This window comes from Elephas maximus, chromosome 12 (assembly GCF_024166365.1).
Source record: "Elephas maximus indicus isolate mEleMax1 chromosome 12, mEleMax1 primary haplotype, whole genome shotgun sequence".
Classification (NCBI taxonomy): domain Eukaryota; kingdom Metazoa; phylum Chordata; class Mammalia; order Proboscidea; family Elephantidae; genus Elephas; species Elephas maximus.
The window spans coordinates 27,298,628-27,316,839 of record NC_064830.1 but is presented as its reverse complement, the minus strand read 5'-3'; positions in this window follow the sequence as shown (position 1 = coordinate 27,316,839).

Below are 18,212 nucleotides of genomic sequence, written 5' to 3'. Positions count from 1 at the left end.
CAAATCAGTCTTAGAAGAAATACAACCAGAATGTTCCTTAGAAACTAGGACAATGAGACTACTATTTACTTACTTCGGACATGTCATCAGGAAAGATCAATCTCTGGAAAAGGACATTATGTTTGGTAAAATAGAAGGCCAATGAAAATGAAGGAAACCCTCAAGGAGATGGATTGACGAAATAGCCACAACAATAGATTCAAACATGCCAGCGAAAATGAAGATGGCGCAGGACGGGGCATCATTTTGTCCTGTTATGCATAGGGTCAATATGAGTCAGAGTGGACTCTGTGACAACTAACAACAACAACAACAACAAATTCTCAGATGTCTTTATCTGGTGGATCTTTCAGATCACAGTCTAGAACCTGGAGCTCCTAACTTTTAGTACATTACTCTTTGCCCTACGCTATACTGTATATTTCACCTTGCTTAAGTTTTTAAGTCCACAAAATATTTCTTAGAGCATGCATTCATGGGATCAAGGACTCTACCCCTTCAGTTACAGATCCATTTACTGATTTGTTTTTAAAAATCCCAGAACGTCTATTAGTGCTAGATGCTGAATATTTAAAAACGAATGAAAGGTATGGTCCGTGCCCTCCAAATGTCTACAAAATCAAAGAAGAAACAGAAGTATAGACTCAGGTTTCTTTCAGTTTCTTTGTTTCTTTCTTTCTCTCTCTCCCTCTCTTTCTTGCCCTCTCTTTCTCTTTTTTCCAGTTGTCACTGTGACCTTTCAGAAACAAGTCACCAGTCCTATCTTCTTAGGCACCTCTGCATGGGTTCAAACTGCCAACCTTTCAGTTAATAGTTGAGTACTTAACTGTTCATGCCACTCAGGGGCTTCTGTAGGTGTCTTACAGAGGTAAAGATCAAGACCTACTCTAGAGAGGACCCGGTGAAGGAGCAGGACACACCTGAGTGCCCATCCACTTTCTTTTGTTTGAATTCTGTGCATCAGATTTTTGTAGTGTGAGTCTGGACCCCAAAGAGGAACACTGCCCACACAGAGCCTGACATGAAAGGGTAAAGAGTGAGTATTTCACTCCATTGCCACCCAACCATTCCCCTTGCCCCCACCCTGTCATCCACACAAACAGGGAGGCAGAAGATTGAGGGATGCTGAAGGCAGCCTAGGCCAGATGTTGTGGGTTCCTTAGGGCTAAGACAGGGCGAGAAATTGTCTCTTCACCAGAGCTAAGGGATTGAAGAAAAATGAAGAAAGGCAGCTAAGCCAGAGACCAAACCAAAAACCAAACCCATTGTTGTCAAGCTGATTCTGACTTACAGCAACCCCATGTGTGCCAGAGTAGAACAGCCACATAGGATTTTCAATGCCTATGATCTTACATAGAGAAGCCCCATTTGTGCAAACAGTTAAGCACTTGGCTGCTAACCAAAAGGTTGGTGGTTTGAACCCATCCAGAGGCTCCCTGGGAGACAGACCCAATGATCTTTTCCCTTCAAGAGTACTGCCTAGGAAATCCTAGAAGACAGTTCTACTCTGTTGAGTAGGGTCACTATGAGTCAGAATCGACTTGATGGCACCTAACAACAATGATAAAAAAATGACAAACTTACATAAGCAAATCTCTAGGCCTTCCATGGTGCCACGGGGTGGATTTGAACAGCAACATTTTGGTTAGTAGCTGAGCACAAACCATTTGTGAAGAGGGTTCCAAAAAAAATGCCAAAACCAAGAATCACCTGAGCAGGCATCAGGAGCAGAAGAGTAAAGCAAGGTGAGACGGGCAGGCCCTACAGTCCAACAGCAAAGCAAAGGGCAGTGATGGATTCTTAGAGGTTTCTGCAGAGGGAGGCCTCCTCCGTTAAAGAACCAGGAGAGATCAAAGCAAACAAACACTACGGGATAAACTTAGATTAGATGAATAATATTTTTGGCTTTGCTGTAAATGCGATTCTGAGGTCTGCTTTGCCACACCCTATTGGTGACTTGCTGAGTTCTTCATTCACCACCTTAGACTTTGGCTTCCTCAATATCAAACAGGTAGTGCCTCATAGACTTCTGAGGATTAAATGAGATCATAAGTGTGAAAATGCTTAGTAAACTGTTAAGCCCTTTGTTTATTCTTAATCTTATAATCATACCTTTTCCCAAGGGGAGACTTTTAATCTTTATGTGTTTAGGAAGTTTTTGAGTTGTTCTACTTGGTCTTTCTTCATTAGAAATGTATTGATACTAAACATTTTTGCCTGGCTTTCAAATTTCAAACCCCCATTTTTTTCAAGTCTGGGACCAGCATGGGCCATGGAAAGAATATGAACTTTGCAGTCCTTCTGAAGTACTGATTTCAAATCCCAGCTATGCCATTTAAAAGCTGGGTGGCTTTGAGTAAGTCACTTAGGCCTTCTAGCCATCAATCAAATTATTCATCTGTAAAATAAGATTAAAAATAAATTCCCTACTTTAGAGTAAAGGAGCCCTGGTAACTCAATGGTTAAGTGCTCAGTTGCTAACTGAAAGGTCAGCAGTTCCAACCCACTCAGCAGCTCCCCGGGAGGAAGGCCTGGCAATCTGCTCCTGTAAAGATTACAGCTTAGGATACCCTATAGAGCAATTCTACTCTGTCATATAGGATTGCTGTGAGTTAGAATTAACTTGACAACACACAACAACAACGACACATTAGGATAAGAGCACGTTAAATTGACCAGTAACTTACTTTGAGAAACACTGAAAACTAGAAACTTTCTCATTTCTTCCGCTTAACTCCATGCCAATGGCAAGTTACCGTCAGAATAAAGCAGATTGTTTTTTGCCCCTGCTCCTTTGCATATGCATATTGCGCACAACCATTTAATATTTTGTGGGGAAAGGAAACACTGCCTTTTCTAAGACCGCTCCGTGTGTGGCAGGCTGCCTGCCTTCCTGTCAGCGCTCCGTCTGCTTCTGTGTAACTGCAGACTTGTACTGATACCCGCGTGCATATGTTGGCTCAGTTCCTCCTTTTCAAATGATAGATTGCTTCTGCTGAAGCTGCCAGTGCAATATTTTGAAAATAGACATCCATTTCTAGAAGAAAAGAGATCCAAATACGGACTTTTTCCCCCCTCTCTTACATTAAAAACCATTATAATATCAGTGTCTTCTGTGTCAGCATGATTTCCAAAGCTGTTCCAACCACCACCCGAGGTACAGGGGGAAGTGTTTGGGGGGAAAAGTCTCTCGAGTCACGTATACTGTAGCAAAAGCATTACAGACCAGTTCCACTCTGGTGCAACCTTACAGTTTCTTGGTCTTACCCATGTAAACCAAAACCAAACCCATTGCTGTTGAGTCGATTCCGACTCATAGTGACCCTACAGGACAGAGTAGAGCTGCCCCATAGAGTTTCCAAGGACCGCCTGGTGGATTCACACTGCCAACATTTTGGTTAGCAGCCATGGCACTTAACCACTACGCCACCAGGGTAGGTGTCTAATATTTCTGGGAATTAGAGACTGTCAGAGGTGGCAGGCACATTTAGGAACGTGTTAGTACAATCACCTCACAATCTACAAGGAAAGAGATACCTTCAAAGGCCACCTCAGACTTTAGAGGTGAGGGGTTGACTAGAACGCTGGAGTCTTGGGAATTGGGCCACTGGTGTTTGTTTCACAATACCACAATTTGCTAAACAATCATCAGGGCAAGGTTGAAGGTATTCAGTATGAAAGTACCGTCAGCCTGAAAAGACCCAGGCTTCCAAGTTTACCTCTTGCTCAGTTCACTGGCGGACTCTACCTCCAGCCCCAAGTTCTTCTGGAGCTGACACCCTGTCCCTGGCTCAGTCCTACTCGAGACTTTTGCCACGCGCTGTGCCTGCCACTCTACTGGACCTTGAAGCATACTGCTTCTTAGAGAATTAGAAGACTCAGTTGTGATTAGCATGCTCTTTTCCCCGATAGCCATGTGACTCTTATACCTCCTTTAGGTCTTTGCTCAAATATCACCTTTTACCTCTTCCTTATCCTTCTCGATTTCTTCGTTTAAAATGTTGTTTTTAGTTGCCCTTGAGTTGGCCTCTGACTCACAATGACCCCATGCACAACAGAATAAAACTCCACCTGGTCCTCTGCCATTACCATGATCCACTACGGATCGAACCTTTGTGATCCATAGGATTTTCATTGGCTGATTTTTAGAAGTAGACTGCCAGGCCTTTCTTCCTAGTCCATCTTAGTCTGGAAGCTCTGCTGAAATCTGTTCAACATCACAATAACAGCCAAGCCTCCACTGACAGGTGGGTGATGGCTGCACTCAAGGTACACTGGTTGGGAAATAAACCAGGTTCGCCCTCACGGAAGGTAGGAATTCTACCTCTGAGTGACCACTGCCTTGCTCATTTAAAAAAGCCCTTCAAATGTACTATGTATGTTGCCTATCACATTTATTTATATTTATTGTCTTGTTTTCCCCACTAAAAAGATAAGTTTCAGAAGGTGAGGAATCTTATTTTGATTTATTTCTTCTTCCAAGTGCCTGGAATAATGTTGTTGTTGGGTGCCCTTGAGTTGCTTCATTTGGGAACTCATAGAGACACCATACGACATAGTAGAACTGCCCCATAGGGTTTTTTTGGTTGTAATCTTTACTGAAGCAGATCGCCAGGTCTTTTCTCCCACAGAGCAGCAGTGGGTTTGAACCGCTGACCTTTCAGTTAGCAGCCGAGTGCTCAACCACTATGCTACCAGGGCTCTTTCCTAGAACGATACTGGCTGTCATATATTGAGCTTTTTAATAATTTTTTATTGAAAGAATGCATATTTTTTTTTAATATTTTTATTTGAATACATGCAATGTTACCACTGAATTTATTGCTCTGCTTTTTTTGGAAGCCTCAGGACTGAGGGGATCTCTTGACACTGAGAACCTTGGGTTTTGGTCTAGTGGCCTGGGTTATAGCCCAGAGCTATATTTAATTGAAAGAAGTACCAAAGAACCCTAAAGGAGTAGCATTGGTGGAGAAAATTAAGCTTCAGCACTTAGCTGGTAACAACAATTACATTATTTTCAAATATGTTTACATTGACAGCTGTATTTTTAAAATATATTTAGATTATGGTGACCAAAAAAAAATCTAAAACAAGCCAATCGAGATAGAGCCCACAAGGTCCAATATGGTAGCAATAGCCATATGTGGTTGTTTAAATAAATTAAAAATTGATTTCCTCAGTCAGAGTACGCTCATTTTCATTGCTCATTAGCCACACAAACCAAACCAAACCTGTTGCCATGGAGCTGATTCTGACTCATAGTGACCCTATAGGACAGAGTAGGGTTGGAAGCCCCATAGGGTTTCCAACAAGCGGCTGGTGGATTGGAACTGCTGACCTTTTGGTTAGCAGCTATAGCTCTTAACCACTATGCCACCAGGGTTCCTCCTTAGCCACAAGGGGTTGCCACACTTGACAAAGCGGACATAGAACCTTCTGTCACTGCACACACAAACACTCTAGATGTGTCTCTTACTGTCTGGATGTTTAGTATCAGAAAATGAAGGTACCACCATGGGAAATGGAAGTGTTCACTCTTGCTTTGGAAATGTGACACATTGTTTACACCGATTTATGCAAAATTGACTCTGCTAAACTCCGTACTTGCTTTTTTGTATAATGATTTAACAGACTGTGACCACTAGGAAATAATATAATGTGTACTAGCCAGGTTATGGTCTCAGTTGTTCAGATACTGGGATTTCTGTATCCAAAGAACCATAGTTTCCCTATTTATGAAATGAAAGGGTTCATTCGTTGTTCTTTCATTCGTTCATTCATCTGCTGTTCTTTATTCGATGAATGTTTTTGAGCCTTTTAAAGTACCTGAGTAGCACGGTTGGGTGGCACAAGATGTCTTACCACTAGCTGCTAACCTAAAGGTTGGTGTTTCGAACCCACGAAGTGACTCTACAGAAGAAAGGCCTGGCAAGCTGCTTCCACAAAGATTGCAGCCATGAAAATCCTATGAAGCACTTCTACTCTGTAACACATGGGGTTGTCATGAGTCAGGGGCCTACTCAACAGCAACTAACAACAACAACAACGAATCTAAAGGTTAGTGGTTTGAACCACTCAACGGCACCATGGAAGAAAGACCTGGTGATCTGCTCCTGTAAAGATTACAGCTAAGAAAACCCTATGGGGCAGTTCTACTCTGTGACACATGTGGTTACCATGATTCGGAATTGACTCAACAGCAATTTTTTTTTCTTCTTTAATGTGCTAGACATTGGGAATATAGACACGTGCACAAACCCATGCAGCACAAGAAGTACAGGTGTTGTGATGAGAACCCGAATAGTTCATGCTGGGTGCACAAAAAAAGAGTAATCAGTCCTTTATGGGGATTATGGAAAAAGCTTCAGAAAAAAGATGATGCTTGAAGTGGCTCCGGTAATATGAAGTGATACATAGCAACTGGCCAATGAGAATTACAGACAAGAGGAGAAGTGTAAGCAAAAGTACAGATGTATAAAATGTTTTTATTGAACTCAGAAACATACAATAGTTCAGAATGACAGATCCGTGGGTATGTATTGGGATGGGGCTTGGGCAGTGAGAGCTAAGGAAAGAAAGTGAACCAATTGTGAACCCCTCAATGTTGAAAGCTATGTCTGCTACCCATTTTTATCCCCAAAAGGGCACATCACCCTCCCTCTGCAGCCAGAAAGCTCTTGGAGTCTCTGTGTCCAGAGCCTTTGTTGGCTTCATTACATAGCAGTGACTGAGGCCTCATTGAATATGCATGATATGTTAAATCATGCCTCCTGGACTTAGCTGATATCAGGCTGCTAGTTGGTCTTTCTGGTCTGGCCAGCCCCCACTCATTACCACAAATCCTCAGGTTTGGTGTGGAGGTTTTAGATAATAAAGGCACCTCAGTTAGTCAGGAAATTCTGAGGGTTATCTCTCAGGAACCAAGGACAAAGGCTAAATTGTTTTTTTGTTTCTTCGTTTTTGTAAAGTGATTCATTAGCACGCAATAATGTATACGAGACCCTTTATATATGCTTTTCTTGTTGTTGTTGAATGTATGGGTGAATCAATTAATCAGCCGGTAAACTAATAAGTGACGGAAAAACAAGGGCCAGAAGCATTTGACAGGATAGGCGATGCTATTCTCTGCTGATAAATAAACCCCCAAATTTCAGGGGTCTACTATACAAGTTTGTTTTTTCATTTCATCTTCAATGTCTAAAATAGATGAGGTCAAAGGACAATGTTCCATACAGCCATTCAGGAACCTAGGCTGATTCATGATCTGCCATTTTGTAGCTGCAACACCTAGAACATGTGGCCTGCCAGGTGAGCGAGGAAGAGAAAAGAGATGTGAGGGATGAACACTGACTCTTAACTACCTCAGGAATCACTTCTGCTCAGAGTTTTTTGGCAAGAACTTGTCACATGGCTCCACGCTAACTGCAAGGGAGACAGGGAGAGGAGGGGAAGAACATGGGGACTAGTAAGCACTAATTGTGTCTGCTACATCAGGTCACAGAGGACCATGCCAAGAAGCTTAAACTTTATCCAATAGTGCTTTTCAAGCTATTCTTTTTTAAGCAAAAAATCTCCTCTTCAAGTAACATACACAATATAAACAAGATAAAAGTAGACTCTGGTTAAAATGGGTGCACAGAGAGGACGATCCACAACTTTGTCCATTCTACCAATTCTCATGAACGATGTATGTACCTCACATATTCCTCTTAGGAACCCAGGGCTCCTCAAAACACAGAGTGAAGGTCACTGTCATAGACTAGTGGAGGGCATTGGAGTGCATTATTTTGGAAAGTGATATGGCCACATATGCCCCTTAGACAATAAATTCAGCACAGTTGTGTGAGGGTGGGGAGGAGAGGTAGATTAGACTGAGGTGGGAGGTAGAGATAGGATTTTTATAGCTATCCAGGGAAACCCTGGTGGTGTAGTGGTGAAGTGCTACGGCTGCTAACCAAAAGGTCGGCAGTTTGAATCCACCAGGCGCTCCTTGGAAACTCTACGGGGCAGTTCTCCCCTGTCCTTTAGGGTCACTATGAGTCGGAATCGACTCGACGGCAGTGGGTTTGGTTTTGGTTTACAGCTGTTCAGATGTGAGAAGACGAGGGTCTGAACCAAGACAGTGGCAGTGAGAGTAAATATGCTTTTAAAATGTCTTCCAATTCAAAATTCTATAAGTCTCTGGTTGTCAGTCTGATCATTTCACTTAATTATTCCCTTTTTTATTGTTATAAAAATATAGATAACACAACATTTGCCAATTAAACATTTTTCAGGTGTAGAATTCCGTGAAACCGATCACATCAATCATGTTGGGCGACCATTACCAATGTCCATGGCCACGTTTTCCATCACCATAAATAAAAATCCGGTGCTTCCTAAACAATGTTTTCTCCCTTTCTCTCGTCCTCTTGCTCGTGGTAACTGCTACCTAACTCTGTACGTTTCCCTGTTCTAGGCATTTCATGTTAATGAGGTCGTACAGTATGTGTCCGTCTGTGATTGGTCATCCTGATCTTGTTTCACTTTTATGTTGGTTGAAGTCATTTCAAGTTTTCTTTAGTGCTGACATAGATTTGTTTCAGGGGTCAGCAAACTTTCTCTGTAAAGGGGCAAATAGCAGATATTTGAGACTTGCAAGCATTTGCTCTCTGTTGCAGATACTCAACTCTGCCACTGTAGAGCAGAAGCAGCCATGGGCAATATGTAAAGGGGTGGATGTGGTTGTGTTCCAATAAAACCTGATGAACACTGGTACATTTGAACTTTATACAAATTTCATGTCAAAATATTATTCTCTGTTTATTTGTTTTCAATAATTTGAAAATATGAGGAAAAAAAGAAAAAACCTTAGCTCATGAGCTGTATAAAAACAGACTGTGGGCCAGTTTTGGCTCCTGGGGCATACATTACTGATCTCTGGTCTATTATATTGAGTGATTATATCATTGTGAAAAAGACTAGTATACATGAAGGTTCTTTTCTTTTTTAAAGAGCATACATTATGATGAGATAAAAATAAAGTTACAAAACCAATGTTTTAAATAATTTTCCCTAGAACACACAGAGACTCTCAAAAAAAATAAGTACTGAAAAATCATTGTTGATTTGGTTGATGCTGGTGCATTTTAATAATATACCACCCCAGACACTGTAGCAAATCCACACAATTAGAATAAACAAAGCAAAATGAAACAAGGCTGGAAGGCCCTGGTGTTACTGGATTCTTTCTTGCCTCTGAAATCGAAACCCAGAAACAAAGATGCCCTCCCTCAGGGCACTGCTTGCTACAGAGGTCGCAGCTTAATTGTGAGAATTCTCGGTCATTGAACCGAGAGAAAGTTTGGTCTTGCTAAGGCAAAGAAAAGAAAACAACTTGTTAAATTTTCCCTTATCAGACGTCATCCTACCCCTAAAACCATCCAACTGAATAAACACAACATCGAAAATTCCAAATGAAATTACGTGTTCTAAAAGTCTTTCCTCCTAATTTTCAAAGCAATGCATGCTTATTTTAAATAGTTTGACAAGTGGCCTAAACGTGTAGGGTTGAGAGCAAAAGTTACCCCAAATCTCAGAAACCAGAGGCAACCGTTGTAAACCAGAGGCCATTTCTTTCACATAATACGGATCATACTGAGTATACATATTGTGTTTTTTTCACTTAACGTTATCCTCTGAATATTTCCCCATGTCATTAAAGAAGCCTCAGATTTTTTTTTCATTGACCACATAATTCCGTATAGATATATTCTTATTTAACTAACTGATTTATTGATTTGATTATTTCATTAACATTCATGCATTTAGTCTACAACTACTTACTGAGAGCGTCCTTAATGTCACGGACTGACCTGGACATCACGGTGACACAGGCGTCATGCTCTCTGTCCTCATGGAGCTGACTTTGTAAACCTTATTCTGGACCCTTGTGATATTAAGAGGAAAACAACCCAGTTTCTGCTCCCTGGGAACTCAAGGTTAGTGAAGGAGAGAGATAGGGGGACAAGAGATAACCTACAGTGTGATGTGAAGAATGAGGCTCCGTCTGGGCACTTGTGGAGTGGGGCAGGGGACATGGAGAACTTCTGCAGAACAAAAGCTTAGCTTGAATATTATTATTTTGACAAATAGTTTGTTTCTAGTCCAAAATATCTTGATATAGACCATGCTGTGTCCAAATGGGAAACCCTGGTGGCAGAGTGGTTAAGAGCTACAGCTGTTAACCAAAATGTCAGCAGTTCGAATCCACCAGACTCTCCTTGGACACTCTATAGGGCAGTTCTACTCTGTCCAATAGGGTTGCCATGAGTCAGAACCAACTTGATGGCAATGGGTTCAGGTCAGTTCAGTGTCCAAATGGTGTCACTCCGCCCAAGAGAATTTGACCCGAATTGTCTGTTAGTGAGAACTTAGAATCTGAAGACGGACTTATACTCATCGAAGAAGTAAAGATACAGGTTCTCTCAGCAGATGACACAGTGAACCAGCATAGTTCAGTGTAAAACAGTAGTCAGCTGCCCCCAGTTCTAGTCTCAGTTTAGTCCCTTACCTACTTGTGATGGTTCATGTTATGTGTCATCTTGGCTAGGCTATGGTGCTCAATTATTTAATCAAACACAAACCTAGGTGTTGCTGTGACGGTACTTCATAGATGTAATTAACATTTCCAATCAGTTGACCCTTGATAATGTAGGTGGGTCTCATTTACTTAGCTGAGTTTAAGAGCAAAAAACTGAGGTATCCCTGAAGAAGGAATTCTACCTCAAGACTAAAACAAAAACCCAAAATCCTTGCCATCAAGTCGATTCTGACTCATAGCAACCTTGTATATATCCTAATGGAGTTCCCAGACTGCTGCCTGGCCTATGGATTTTGGTCGTGCCAGTTCCCACAACCTCATAAGACCTAAAATCTCTCTTTCTATCTCTCTCTCTCGATATATATGTTAAGAACTGCAGCTGCTAACAAAAAGGTCAGCAGTTTGAATCCACCAGGCATTGGAAATACTATGGGGCAGTTCTACTTTGTCCTGTAGGATTGCTATGAGTCAGAATTGACTTGACGGCAATGGGTTTATATATATATGAGCCCTGGTGGTACAGTGGTTAAATGCTTGGCTGCTGACCAAAAGGTTAGCAAAAAGCTGAGGTATCCCTGAAGAAGGAATTCTACCAGCTACTCCTTGGAAACCCTATGAGGCAGTTCTACTCTGTCCTATAGGGTCACAGGAGTTGCAATGGACTTGTTGACAACGGGTTTGTTTTGTATATATATGTATACATATGTATATATATGTATCTATAAAAAACATATATGTATATGTATCTATGTATGTATCTATGTGTGTATATATCTATATATATATATACATCTATATACATATATAAATTAATCTTCCTCTCTCTCTCTCTCTGTATATATATGTACATACAGTCCCTAGTTTATGACCGGGTTCTGTTTTGACAACTCTGTTGTAAACTGGTTCTGATGTAAGCCGAACAGCTTTTTTTTTTTTTTAAAGTTTTCGTTATTATTGCATTTTATCATCAGTATGTTTATGAATCCAATCTTTGAATATCCGCAAGCAAACATCTGAGAATAACATAAGCAAATTACGTTCTGCAACATTGTATGTAGTACATATTACTAATGATAAGATGTACAAAAAAAAGAAAAAACACCAGACCATCCTATGTGCTCTTTGGCATAACTCCAATACGTCATAATTCGGGGACTATCTGTACATATCAACAAATACATGTTGTTATTAATTGCTGTTAAGTCAATTCAGATAGACTCAAAAGCAATTAACAATAACAACAACATATATTTGTAATTATTGTTAGTTGCCTTTGAGTTGATTCCCACCCAAAGCAACCCCATGTGTGCAGAGTAGAACTATACCATAGAGTTTCAAGGCTATGCCCTTTCAGAAGCAGATTGTCAGGTCTGTTTTCAGAGGCACCTGTGGGTCGGTTTGAACCACCAATCTTTTGGCTAATAGTTGAATGTTTGCCCCACCCAAAGAATCTTTCTCTCTCTCTATCTGCCTCTATGATTCCAACCCATAGCGACCCTATAGGATAGAGTAGAACTGCCCTGTAGGGTTTCCAAGGAGCAGCTGGTGGATTCAAACTGCCAATTTTTTGGTTAGCAGCCAAGCTCTTAACCACGTTGCCACCATGGCTCCACTTTGAGGATTCCAAAAAAAAAAAAAAAAAACCCTAACCTATTGTCATTGAGTCAATTCCGACTTATAGCAACCCTACAGGACAGAGTAGAACTGCCCCACAGAGTTTTCAAGGAGCGGCTGGTGGATTTGAACTGCTGAACTTTTGGTTAGCAGCTATAGTGCTTAACCACTACACCACCAGGGTTCCACTTTGGGGACAGAAAGGCCTAAATTCAAATTCTAGACTGCCCACTCTAAGAGAAAGTTATTTAAAACCTCCTCACTGTAATTTCTTTTTCTGCAAAACTATTCCTATGAGGAATCAATACAATATCATGACATAATAATCACCAAGCTTCCTAGCTAACACAGGTTAAACCCTGAAGGGCTATTTTATTATTACTGTTCTTGTCATTGTTGTCTTTCGATGTGTTTTCTAAACACAACTGGAATTTTCGTTAATCCGCATCCTGGTGTCACAATGTGCTGATGACAACTTGGAAGAACTACTCACCCGTATTGCTGTGGACTCTCATCTCTTCTGTCTTGGATTTTTCTGGCTAAATTTTTGAATCGAAGAATAGTCAGTTTTGTTATAACAGTCATTTTGAATTTGTTCCAATGTAATTGTTATATTAGGAAACAACTTGAACCTAATGTAAATCTTAATTTGCATATGCATCATTTCTTTGCCAGCAAACTGCACCAGCTGAACCCAGCTCCACTGGAGTATACAAAACACCCACACCTCAAACATCTACCAGCTACCTCAGCTCACAGCGTGTGTCATGAGCCACATCATCCACACCTGGCATCACAGCTTTCCCTCAGATTCCGGATCATCCTCCTTCCTCCACTTCTTAATAACTCACAAGCTGCAGTATTCTGACACCCAATTCCACAAGCAAACTCTGGGTCTTTTTCAAGGGTAAGGGAAAAAAAAAAATTGCCATAGAGTAGATTCCTACTCATAGCAGCCCTATAGCACAGTAGGACTGCCCCATCGGGTTTCCAATGAAAGGCTGGTGGATTTGAACTACAGACCTTTTGGTTAGCAGCTATAGTCTTAACCATCGCACCAGCACCATATTTATTGTAGTGTTTGTGTCTTTCTTAAACATTTAACATGTGTAAAATGCTTCTCCCATCTTTATAAGGTACCCATCATTTTGCGTTTGTCATTGATGAAGTTTTTGAGTGTTGTAACCCCATTTTTTTTTTCCCATATGATCTGTGGTTTCTCTTGTATAGTGCTCTGATTTATCTGACTACATTATAGAAACACATATCTCATGTTATCACAGAACTTACCATATAAGACTTTGTGTGCTTCCCTAAATATTTTATTTTGCTAGACTTGCTGTCTATTGAGATAAGTTTTGCTACTTTCAAAAAGTTTGACCACGTGTTGGAAGCTAATGTTTTATTCTGATTTTATGGGTGGCTAATCTTGAGCTCAAGGAGATAAAGCCCAGCTTAACTTTTCATAAGTGTGGGATGAAATCAAAATTAGAATTACCTTTTTTCTCCTGTTCCAGGGGAAGTGATATGTTGCCACATAGAGAGAGCATGCTTTTTGAAGTCAAACGCATCTAAACTTGAATTTCTGCTCAACAAAGTCTTTCTCCCTGAGTTACCTGAGTGCTTTTGGTAAACTATTCAAATCTCCAAGCCTCACTCTCCTCATGTGTAAACATCAGGAAAATGACACTCTCTTCTCGGAGTCACTCTGGAAATAAAGCCACAAAATGTATGGAAAATGCCAATCTAGGACTTCAGACAAGAAAGACATATTTATTCTCTTCTTCTGATCTTTGTATAATAATGGCAGGTAAGTTTTATTGAGCTCTTATTTTGTTCCAGAAACTGTTCTAAGCACTTTACATGTATTAACTAATTTAATCTTTATGGCAACTCTATTAAGAGCATACCACAATCATTTCCTATTTGCAGATGAGAAATGGATGCACAAAAAGGTTAGGTGATTTGTGTAAGGTCAAATAGCTGTAGTGCCAGTTAGTAAGTTATTGACTGTCAGCAGCATACCCACTCTTCTCTACTGTACTTTGCAATGCTGAAATGGGGACTTCACAAAGCACATTCTACTTTGCCAGCTAAATTCCTGTTAGACTCTGCAAGACTGGAGGGACTTGCTCCTTCCGGTTTGCTTCCCATGTGACTTCCTGTCTGCCTACCAGTCCCACGAGTGACACCCCTGTAACACTTGTTCACCCTGGCAGCAGCAGTTCCTTCTCATAGCAGCAGCTGAATCCAGTTTTACATTTTTCCAGCACTTGCAGAACAAGCTTCCTTGTGCACTCCCCAAAATACCAATACCAGCTGGCTGGCCCCCTCCTCAGAGGCCTTTGTTCAGTTTTGTTCAAAGATTTAATCTCCCCCAACTGTTCCCTAAACCGTAGGGGCAGTAGCTGCTTCCTGCAATTTCTAACTCCGATAACTTACCCTAAGTGGCACAGGTTGTTTCCGCTCAACTATTAATCTAAAGGTTGGTAGCTTGAATCCACCCAGTGAAACTGCAGAAGAAAGACCTGGCAATCTGCTTCCATAGAGATCAAAGCCAAGAAAATCCTATAGAGCAGATCTACTCTATAACATACAGTTCTGCACTGACCCTTTAATTTACCTAGTTAACAACTTTACACAGTAAAGTCTGTAAAAGTTAGAACCTGTGTAAGGCAGAAACCTGTCAAAGAGGAAACACTCAAGTATTTTCTACTAATAGAGAGTAATAGAAAAAAGTAGGACTGCACTGTGTCAAAGGTGGAAAACTTGGAGACCCTGAAAAACAAGGCAGTCCTGTAGAGTTCCAGCTCCCACAGGTTTCACTGTACCTAGTTTACAAGCATTTATATTAAATGTTCTCTGTTCAAGTACCTAGTGTGGCTCTGTCAACTGGCTGCACCCTGATTGATGCAGTTAACGACAGGCAGAGGCAGCACTCTAAACAAGCCAGCCACGTGCTGGGCCAACCGCTATTACATATTACCTCTCAAATATTATTACATAACAATAGATCCTTCAAACAAACAAAAAAAAAACAAAAAGCAGTTGCTATCAAGTTAATTCCTACTTATTGTGACCCTGCGTGTGTCAGTGTAGAAACAGGCTGTACAGGGTTTTCGATGGCTAATTTTTCAGAAGAAGCTTGCTAGATATTTTTCCCACAGTGCCTCTGAGTGGACTTGAACCTCCAAACTTTTGGTTAGCAGCCCAGCATGTTAATCATTTGTACTACCCAGGGGCTGATGGATCCTTACACAGTAGCTGTTATGGTAAATATAAACAGAGTTATGAGGTAACTGAACTATATAATATCAGCTTCAGTGCCCTTAGTCGTAAGAAGATGAGTGGTTCAACTGACCTTTTATGGCCCTGATATTTGGGGACCAGTGGGAACTACTGCTCGACTCTTCTTTTGACCACAGAGCACTAACCAAAGAGTAAAGGAAGTCCAATAAGGCAGTAGATGTTCAAGTCCGACACATTCGAAAAGCTTCTCTGTAATCCTGCACTTCCATGTTGAGAAAGGGACAGGGCATTCATCTTGGGGCACAAGTCCATACCCTCCTAGATTGCCTAAGCTGGAAAGGACCTCAGAAAGCACCCATTCCAAAACCCCCACTTTACAAATGGGTAAATGGAGGCCTAGAAAAGGGAACAGCCAGCCCCAAGTCACACAAAAATTTAGAGCTGGAGTCCAGCCTAGTACTCAAGTCTCTGGTTTCCCAATCTTTCCACGTGAAAACATGGATTGGGTGATTTACTTGATAAGTTTTTTTTTTTTTTTTTTTTTTTTTTTGCTTTAACAGATTTTCTAGAGACCCCAGTAACTAAACCCCGGGGAACAAAAGTCTTTTGTTTCCCTAGCACCTTCACCCCTCCGCTCAAGTTCCTGGAAGACTGGGAGATGGGAGAAGAGATGCCTTTATTATTTCTCATTCATTCTGACCCTACACTAACTGCTTTCCCCTATTACCATCTCTTCCTTCAGGGTTGTGATGAAGATAAAGCTAAAGAGGAGAGCTGGGCAAGTACAGGGTCAGATTCTGTTTTTATTTAAACTTTTAGTGTTTTATTCATCAGGGATATTTCTTCATTAATTTTTATTTTTCAAAAAATTGCATTAAGTATTATTTTTCATGATTACTGAGGAGTCCCTGCATAGCACAAATGGTTAAGCGCTTGACTACTAGCCTAAAGGTTGGTGGTTTGAACCCACCGAGAGGCATTATGACAGGCTTGGGGATCTGTTTCTGAAACAGATCCTAACGCTTAACCACTACACCACCAGGGTTTCCAACAACATCGTGATTACCCCTTATATTTCACACCCAAGGCACAGACGTTACTTGTCTCACCCTAGTCCTGTTCCTGACCTCCCTCACCTCCCTCCCTGCTACATGCCCCAGATGTGTCAGTTTTTGGAATTCATAATCATTTCCTGCCGGGTGGTTCCACATCTGAAATACCAAAAGCATTCCTCCTGATAGCTCAGACGCTGAGTAACATCCACCCTGACCACCCAGGATCATTTGATAGAGATCCAAGATAAATGAGAGAACCCCTAACTTTGAGGGAAAGGATGCTAAGGTAAAGCAGAACGGCATAGGCTTTGAAGTCAGAGGAACTGGGGTTTTAATCCTGATAACCATTTAGCAGTTATGTGATACCCATTGAATGATTGCCTATGGTCTGAAGGCACTCCATACACAGAGATGACTAAGGCCTACTCCCTGCTCTTAAGATTACCACAATCTAGATGGACAGAATTATTTATTTCTCCGGGCCTTGTTTTATACAACTGAAAATGAAAGAAGCATTATCTCATTGTGAAGATTAAATACAGTTATTTGTATGGAATTGCTGAGCATAATGTGGGCGCCAAGTTAAAATTTGCCTCCACAAAAGTAAATAAATTGTTCAATGGAAAACTGCGAGCAGGAACCATCACTATGAACAGTTACTTTTCTACTACTTAGATTCATTTTCCTGCAGCTATTCAAACTAACTTGGGAAAATTCAGAAAAAAAGAAAATCATTGGCAAGTTTCCAATGGAGTACCTCAGTATTTAATTAAGATAATCACTGAAGAAGGCACATTCCTTTCAGCCACACTTATGACATTCAGATTTTCATGTAGCAATTTTAATATGAATTTTTACAGTGGCATCTTTCTCCTTTACCTCAGCCCTCTACCTCTTAACTTAGTCTGCATCTTTTAGTTCAACAGTGGGTTTTTGTGTGCCTTTTCCTAGAGGAATCAAAATCAATCTGAGTGAAAGTAGAACCTGTGACTTACTTCTAGGTAATAAAATATGGCAAAGGGGATGGGATGGTCACTCTTCTGCAGTGATTATGTTACATTAGATAAGACTCTATCATAGCACACTGGAATGAGAGATTCTCCTGCTGGCCTTGAAGAAGGAAGCTGCCATGCTTTGAGAGGGCCAGTAAGAGCATCATGTGGCAGAGAACTGTGGGTGGCCTTAGGAGCTTAGAGTGGCCTCTGACTGACAACCAGAAAGAAAATGGGTACCTAGGCCCTTCAGTCACAAGGAACTAAACTCTGCCAATGACAGAAGAACCTGAGTGATCTTGGAAGAAGAACCTGAGTGAACTTTAGAAAGGAATGTAGCCCAGATTATATCTTGATTTGTGAGACACCGAGTAGAAGACCAAGTTAAGCTTTGCCTGGACTGTCAACTTATGGAAACTGAGGTAACAAATATATGCTGTTTTAAGCCATTAAATCTGTGGTAACTTTTATACCACAAGAGAGAGCTAATATTCACGACTTGCCTATCTGAGAAGGCTGATGTAGGGAAAGCTAACTCATAAAAAAACTCATAAGCTACATGTTTTTTCAGTGACTTCTTTCCACACGAAAGATGATACTAAGTGTGGAGCATTGGACCTGGTTTTGGAATTGCATTTACTTTTAAATCCAAGATTTCAACTTTGATATATGAATCTTCCATGTTACATGGTCTGCGTTTCCTGAAGTGGTGTTGATTTT